General features: G+C 31.0%; 1 pseudogene; it reads left to right on the forward strand.

Moving 5' to 3' along the window:
* The first annotated feature begins 3,718 nt into the window (after positions 1 to 3,718).
* Positions 3,719 to 4,670, forward strand: LOC110823788 (vacuolar iron transporter homolog 4 pseudogene; annotated as a pseudogene).
* Positions 4,671 to 9,416: the final 4,746 nt, after the last annotated feature.

Consider the following 9,416-nt stretch of genomic DNA (forward strand, 5'->3'; position numbering starts at 1 on the left):
AAAAAAATGTTATTATCTAAATCATAAAGTTTGTAACCTTTTTAACCAGTAGGGTATCTAACAAAAATACATTTTTTAGCACGTGGTTCAAACTTGTATGTGTGATGAATAATAGTTGCATAATATAAGCAACCGAATACTCTTAAGTGACCAAATGATGGTGGACGTTTGTACAATAATTCAAAAGGGGATTTGTTGGATAACAATGGTGATGCTAATCGATTTATAAGATAAATAGCAATTAATACAGATTTACCCCAAAAATTAAGAGGTAGATGGGACTGAAATAGTAATGCACAGGCTATCTGTAAAATATGTCGATGTTTGTGTTCAACAACTACATTATGTTATGGAGTGTAGACACAAGTATGCTGGTATTCAATACATTTAGATTGAAAAAAAATCTTTTATTGACATGAATTCAAAACCATTATCTACTCTGATGGCTTTTATGGTTGCATGAAATTGAATATGAGTAAAGGTAATAAAAGATTTTAAAATACTTTGAGTTTTATATTTGAATTGCATAAGAAATATCCATGTGCATCTTGTAAAATTATCAACAATAGTAAGAAAATAATGTGTACCTGAATGTGTAGGAATTTTGTGAGGACCCCAAATATTACAATATAATAATTCAAAAGGAGCATGAGTTGATATGGAACTTAAAGAGAAAAGAAGTCTGGCTTGTTTAGCCGTAGGACAAGCATTACAATTATTATCCAAAGAAATATTGTTGGTAGGCAATAAGGAAAAAACTAACTTAAGGAGAAGTGGTGATGGATGTCCAAGGCGCATGTGCCACACGTTTTGAGGACGAGAAACTTGGTGAGAGACTGGTGTTATTTATATTAGAGACATGTAATAAAGACCATCTTATTGCTTACCTGAGCCAATCATCTTCCCCATAACCAAGTCTTATAGGAAATAAAAGGTGGGAAACAAAATGGCACAACAGTTTAAAGTAATGGTAAGTTTACGTACTAATATTAAGTTTAATAAAAAAGAAGGAACACATAAAAAATTGTCTAAATTGATATCTGGAGTAAATGATATGGTTCATATAGAAGTAATTGGGGCAGAAGACCCTGTGGGTAAATTGACAATAGGTATTAATGACCATTTTATGTGAGTGAAAAGTAAAGAATCTGAAGTGATATGGTTAGTAGCTCCACTATCCAAAATCCAAGGTTTAGTGAATATAGAATTAATTGAGATATTAGAAAAGGGAAACAGACCTGTAGCATTTGCTTATAGCATTGTTGTTGCAGAAGCAAATTTTGTAGACATCATAGATAAAGCATGAACTAGTTGTTGAATTTGATATGCTGATAAACCATGTGTGGGATTCAGCTGGTTAGAGAATTGATTTGGTTTATTGACATCCTGTGAATGAGTGTCTTTCACAGACTGAGAAGAGTTTGCCATATTGACATTAGAGAAGGATTTGGGTACAGTTCTTTTTTATCTATGTTGCTTCTGTTGTGGTTGACCTTGTCGATTCCTTTGAGCTCCATGGTTATTAGAAACCCATGTACCATTTTTAAACTTGCATCTTTCTTCAATATGTCATCTTCTATCACAATAGTTGTAATGAAATTTTAGAGTTCGACAGTTTTCAATAGTGTGACCTTCTCTATTACAATGTTCACAATGCTTGTCTTTAGATTATTTGAGAAGTTATTTGAATGATTTTGAACTGTAATAGCAATAGAAAAATTCCCAGTTGATTATGAAGTTATTTGATGTTGTGTTTCATCTTGAATAACCAAAGAATAAGCTTGACATACATTAGATAATGGAGTCATCATGAGAATATTGGTGCAAATGACGTTGTAGGCATCATTAAAACCCATAAGGAATTGCATCACTCGATGCTCTTCCCTTTGTTCATTATGTGCTTTCATCTTATTACAGGTCGGAAGAGTGCGATATGTTTCTAATTCATCTCAAAGACCTTTAAGTTTTATAAAATAAGCAGACACTGACATGATGCCTTGAGAGAGATAAGCCAATGATTTTTGGATTTGATAGATTGTCGGAGCATTCTTTCGAGCAAGCTAATCTTTGAAATTTTCCCTAACTTAATGAATTGTTTTAGCATGAACAACTCCCTTGGCTAGGTCAGGTTCTACAGAGTGAGTGAGCCATGATAAAATCATATTGTTACATTGATTCCATAACGCATAACTTGTAGGATCTTCTATTTTTGAAGGTGATTTAATTATTCCATTGATGAAGGTGATTTTGTTCTTGGCCGTGAGAGTATGAATCATGGATTTACTCAATAATTGATTATTGGATCCATTCAATTTTATTGGTACGAGTATATGACCAGAATAATTTGAAGGGTGAATAAAATATGGGTGATGAGTCCATAACATAAGTATTGCTAGTATTGGTTAAATGCTTGGAAACAGATTTTTCTGGTGATGTTTGATTTTCATCTATCATGGTTCTAACTTTGCTATGATACCATCTAAATAATAAGCAAGTTGAGAAAATTAGAGAGAATTGATTGAAAATTTTAATTTATATATTTTATTGAGAGAGGAGGAATATATATATGGGAGAATATACACAATCTTAGCTACCTTTGTCTAAGGCTATGAAGTTGTAATCCTCAATCATGGAATTTAACTTAAATCGATACAAGAAAGTAAATATATATAGAATATGAGAGATATACAAAAAATAAAAAACATATATTACAAGATATTTTTTAATAACATGTTAATAAACCCATATAAAAGTATACCCTATTATATTTTTATAATTATAATTAATAATTAATAATTAATAGCCCATTTATGTACCTTTGTTATCTCCATGGAAACCGTATGTATTGTTTTTTAATGAAGGAACATATCATAGTATTTTAGATGATCAAATATTTTAGTTTTCATGTTTTTTGGAGGCCAATTTATGGTATGAACATATTATCCAAAACCTCATATATTCTTAATATTAAATTGGTTATGGTAATAATATGATTACTACCTTGTCAACTTGATTATAACCAATTTATTGTGAAATTTAAGTATGAAAATACAGAAAATGAAAAAAAAAATAATTAATTTACCCAAACAATATGATTAAACTAATACCGTAAGATTTTTATGATTAGTATTTTTATTCTTCTTATAAAAGTATAAATTTATATTACATGTATAATTGCTAATATTATTTATCATAATATTATTAGTATATATGAATCACTATATTATTAAAATATATAAAATAATTATTATCAATATAAATATTATTTTGACCTTATTCTATATCTCAATCTCATTTTAAAATAAATAAAAATACTAGAACTAAAATGCTTAGTCCGAGTACAAATACATAATTAAGCAAAATGCATAAACGCTACTACTACGTAATACTATTAGATAATGCATGTATATATATATATATATTATTTTAACATTTATTAGTAATTAAATTTTTTACTCGTATAAATTTTTAACATTGATTATTAACTCTTAAATCATAACTAAATATAATATGATACTTTACATTAAAATACTTCCAAAGCCTTTTTTTATTAAATATTATACTAATTTGGTTTCACCACCGTCTTACAAGAGAAGCAACAAACCAAATATTCGGTTCCGAATGTGAACGCACAAGATTCTGAAATTCGCTTTCTATCACACCATTTTCTAATCTTTATTTGCCAACATCATTACCTCCGCTTTATAATGAGGCGTGTGTCCTCCACACTTCTCCACACTCCTCTTTTCTCCTTTACTTCCGTCTCATCATCCTCCTCTTCCTCTTGTCCATGGAAACTACTCTGCCAACTTCCCTTCCTCCACAACATTTAACCCTGGAGCTCCAGAAACAAACCAACCCACAACAAGAAATCGAGGTTTTCGACTACTCCAAACGAGCCCAGTGGCTCCGTGCAGCCGTCCTTGGCGCCAACGACGGCTTGCTCTCCACAGCTTCTCTCATGATGGGAGTTGGCGCCGTCCGAAAAGATTTCAAGACCATGATTCTCACAGGGATTGCCGGTCTAGTCGCTGGTGCTTTAAGCATGGCGATAGGTGAGTTCGTCTCTGTTTACTCCCAATACGACATCGAACTGGCGCAAATGAAGAGAGAGAGCAAAGATCAGTTTGAAGTAGAGAAAAACAAGAGTCTGCCGAAGCCGTTGCAGGCTGCAGTGGCGTCGGCTCTGGCGTTCGGTGTCGGCGCGGTGGTGCCGCTGCTGGGTGCGGCGTTTATAAAGGAGTATGTAGTGAGAGTGGGAGTTGTAGTGGTTGTAGTGAGCTTGGCGTTGCTGGGGTTTGGTGGGTTAGGGGCTGTTCTGGGGAAGGCGCCTGTGGTTAAGTCTTCTTTGAGGGTTTTGCTTGGAGGGTGGGTAGCCATGGGAATCACTTTTGGGTTCACGAAGCTTATTGGGAGTACTGGACTTTAAGTTGATTTTAATTATTATTCTCGTGTCATGTCATAATGAGTTTGTTTTTACTTTAATGCTTTTAGGGTTCTTTGTTAATAAACTAGATTCATGCATGTCTTACCACACCAATCATGCCTGGTAATTCTGGTTTCTCTGTGTGAAGGGATAAGCTGGAATCTGATTGTATATTTAACAGAACAAGATAAGAGACTGTTTTAATACACTTTAATCATCTCAAGCTTAATGCTTGTTTACCTCATGCTTTAGACTGTAGAAAAATGTCACAAAAAAAAGAAAGGCAATGAGAGCATTCTTGGATATGACAAATGGGGGTATAAAAGCATATTGTATGTCATGTATAATGGGTGGCTAAGAATATTATTACCCAATTATTCGTTTCTAGTTTTTGGTTTCTTCATATTTTAAAAGGTTGATGGGTTCGGGAGGAATGTGTATTTTTTCTAGTGGTTGCATTTATGTATAGCTTTCTGTGAATGTCTTGCAATTTGAAATTAATAAGAAAATTACCATATCTTTCAAAGAAAAGAAAAACGTACGTAATAACTCTACAACCTTTAACATGCAAAAAGTATTTATTATCGAAATAAATGTAATATAAAAATCTAGTTAACAGATTTTAAAACTTCTTTATTATTTACAAGATCAATACAAGATTATAAATGTTTTACTTTACAATACTTCAAAAAGTTTCGTAAAATATGATTGATATTCTATCGGATTACGTGTTTTTGTAAAATATATTTGTTATTCGATCATCACAAAGTATGAGATTCCATCAAGCTTTTATTCGTACCATTTTGTTTCTTTTTACATAATATTCAAATATTATTTTTTGCTGTGTGCATTTGAAAAAAAAAAAAATTAATTATTGATTCTTCTTCTCCCAATCTTAACAATTTTATAAGTTTCTTGAAAATTTTGTAACAAAAAGTTTGAAATTGAATTATATTATAATATACATGATGGTGGATTCTTATACAATAATAATGTAAACCACAATTTAACCAATATACATTTTTTAAAAAAATTACTCTTTTTTGCTTTTTTTTTTAACCAACCTTTATTATTTTCTTTTTTTATTTTATTTTATTTATTTATTTTAGATAAATTTCTAAGTTAGTCTTTGAAGTTTGATACTTATTGCAATTTGATACTTAATTATTTTCATTATAATTTGGTTTTCAATATTTTATATCTATTTCAAAAGTTCAACTTCTAGTAATTTACTAAAGGAAAAAAACTAAAATAAATAGATCATATTTAAAAACTTTAAAAACAACTCGTTTTAAATTTAAAATAATTAAAAAATATATAAAAAAAGCTCATGTTTACACAAAAATGAGTTGTTTTTTTAAGAAATTTTTTTGCTTTTTTTTTTTAACCAACCTTTATTATTTTCTTATTTTATTTTATTTTATTTATTTTTTTTAGATAAATTTCTAAGTTAGTCTTTGAAGTTTGATACTTATTGCAATTTGATACTTAATTATTTTCATTATAATTTGGTTTTCAATATTTTATATCTATTTCAAAAGTCAAATTTTTATCATTTTCTTAACTGTTTGGAGGTTTTGAAAAATACTTCATTCTAAATTTAAAAATAATTTTAAAAATAAAAATTTCTTAAAAAAACAACTCATTTTTGTGTAAACATGAGCTTTTTTTATATATTTTTTAATTATTTTAAATTTAAAACGAGTTGTTTTTAAAGTTTTTAAATATGATCTATTTATTTTAGTTTTTTTCCTTTAGTAAATTACTAGAAGTTGAACTTTTGAAATAAATATAAAATATTATGGATCAAATCGTAACTTAAATACCAAATTGGGATAAATATTAAACTTCAAAAGTTAATTTATTAATTTGTCTAGGGGTGAACATTATTTAATTCGGATGAAGAAACCTCATCGACCCATATCTGGACGAATTAAATAATGCTCAGTCAGATCTTTTGTCTAAAAACTTTTTATCAAAAATTTTCGATCTATTTTAATCCAGATTGATTAGTATTAGAAATTAAAATAATAAATATATAAATTAAATATATTTATGTCCTTTAATAGCAAAAATTAAAATATTATTATATAAATAATATATTTAAAAATTTAAAATTTTTGAGCAAATTTTGTTCCACTTTAGTTTGAGACTAGACCGCACTGAAAATTTTCGGCCTAAGTGAAGTTAATCCAAGAAATTTTTTCCATTTGATCTGATCTAATTCAGTTTAATCTAATTTGATTATGGACGATACTCACCCTTAAATTCATCCTAATTTTTTAGATCAACTTCTCAATTAGATAGACACTCAACTTTAATTTCTTTCTGAAATGAAAGTAACTCACTCATAAAAAAGAGTATAAGTTCAATACATAAGAGATAAAAAAAAACAAAATATCTATTCTCATAAAACACATTGTAAAGGCTTGTAATCTTAAAAGAAATGAATATATAATTTAAATGTAGAAGCGAATAATAAAATTAGAGTTTACATTCCTTACACAATAATTTAGAATGCCCAATAGGATTACAAAAATGTCTCTTCTAAAAGTCAAACGGTAATAAAAAAATAAATAAGTATCTTAGGACAACCTTCACTAGTACTTAAAGGGAGTCCGAGTGGTGAACTACTCACAACCTTCTTATTTATTAGAATTTGGATCCTGATTTTTTTTTATTTGAAATGGTTAATGTAAGAGTGATCTATACTAGTTTAGTAAAAATATCACACTAATCATAGATATGGAAAACTGAAGGTTAGTAAAAATCAGAAAAATAACTAATGGAGCCCTTACTTTAATTAAATATATTTAACATAAAGACGTTTGTTTGATACATATCGTTACGAATTTTTCAAAAACAACCTATGAAGACTCATATCCATATCACTTTTTATTTTCACATATAAGAGAACAAATTATGATAATTTTTATTTCTTACTTGCTTACTGATACCCTTGGGGGTCTACATGAATGTTCTCATACTCCTGAACTCAATATCCAATTTTAACAATTAACTGGTCGTCTCCATACCCCGTTCGGTAATGGGCACCAAATATTCCATCGCCTCAATATTTCATCCGGTATGATAATGAACTATATCTCCCAAAATTTTTTGTATAAAACTTTTTAGCCCAATCCGACCGAGATAACGTTCACGATATGCTTCTCTATGTACCGGCCATGTCTGCCCTTTTTATGAGTACCCAGTAAGTCTTTCATATAAAGATTTTCATCAAGTAAAACAATCAATAAATGCATATCAATATCTCATATTATATTTATAGATTAATTAAACGACATTTATGCAAAAGATATAGCTTATCATAACAAGAGATCGAGTAACTAGATAACCAAATAAATAAGATAAATCGATAAGACAATTGAAACTATAAATTAAGAATATACACAATACGATTACAAGCAAGTAAGACAATACATGAAAATAAACAGAAAATCAGAACAATTGTGAATTAACCGATTCCGTCTCCACTAGTGATCGGTAATTATTTTTAGAATTTTTTTAACTTTTTACAAAAATACAAAATTATACATCATAAATTCTCAATTTACCGTAACGGAGAATAGGATGAGGGATCCTTACCCAGATCAGTGTTTTAATCGCGCTATTTACCATCCCTCCTAACTGGTATTAAAATTTTTAAATTTTTCTTGTTGAATCCAAAATATTCGTCACATACCTAAAAATGCTCCAAAAATTTAAAATTAGTGTCCAAAACTTTTTTTGGCCAATTTTAGAGTTTCGATACGGTGCCGACGTCCACGGGAGTAGTTCGCATCGGCCTGGCAAGTTTTGGCCGATTTTGGTCAGTTTTACATGTATCCTTGCAGAAAAACACATTAGGGAGTCTCGTTTGGCCACAAAATTATAGAAAAGCTAAACCTACCAGCGTTGGGGTCTCCGGGTGCGGCAGCTCCGCAGGTTCTCCTTCACGATTGGGGTTCCTTCTTCAGCTAATCTACACAAAAAGGATGGTAGACACAATGATTGAAAAGTTGCATGAAATAGGAAGCAGAAAGGGGCTGGTCAGAGGAATTTTTTGGTTTTGGCCACAGCGGCTCTATTGAACTTTGCCCCGATTTCTGGCTTACTCGTCATCCCTCTCTCTCCGATTTGGCCATATGGATACTCAAAATCGAATTTCGAGCTGGTAGGAGAAAATTTTACATTTTTTGACGGTCGACAGCGACTCCAGTGCGGCGGTGGTCGGCCTCCTTTTCTAGCACCTAGTTCTTCTTCTTCGGCAGAGGCTGGCGGCTAGGATTTGGGTTCCCATGCGATGCAGCTATTTATACCCATCTACCGTCAATCTGGAACGTTCATTGTGATTGATCTCATCCGTCTGATCGCACCTAAGGAGGAAATAAATCTGAACCATTCATCGCGATTGATCTCGTCCATCTGATCACTCCTAAGGAGGGAACGAATCTAAGCCGTTCACACACGCAGGATCGTACCTGAGTCGTTGGATCGCTGAACACGCGGATCGCCCACGTGGCCTCTTGCTTGGCATAGACATCAGCGTGTTTTGACATACGGCGTGCTTCGGTTTGTCGGGGCTGCTGACTGAGCTGAATTTTTTTTTTTGCACTTTGACTCTCTATTTCTAATTTTTCTTTCAAAAACATCTCCCGAACTCAAATTTTCACCATTTTTTTCCCAAAATTATTTTTAATCTCGTCCTTAATTCATTTTTTTTTCAAAATTTTAATTAAATAAAAATAAATTAAATTAAATAATTATTTCAATAAAATATTTTAATAAGAAAAAATTATCTCGAGTCGCTTTTCGAATCTTGATATTACAACTCTCTCTCTCTTAAGAAAATTTGGTTCATCAAATTAGTCACTCTCTCACTCAGTCGAACAACTGGGGGTACTAGGCCCTGAAGCTTGATTCCAGTTCCCAAGTGGCTTCTTCCTACGTATGTTCTGCCATAGGACCTTGATGAAGAGAATTTTTCGGT

This window comes from Carica papaya, chromosome 2, assembly GCF_054855325.1.
Source record: "Carica papaya isolate Zhongbai chromosome 2, ASM5485532v1, whole genome shotgun sequence".
Classification (NCBI taxonomy): Eukaryota; Viridiplantae; Streptophyta; class Magnoliopsida; order Brassicales; family Caricaceae; genus Carica; species Carica papaya.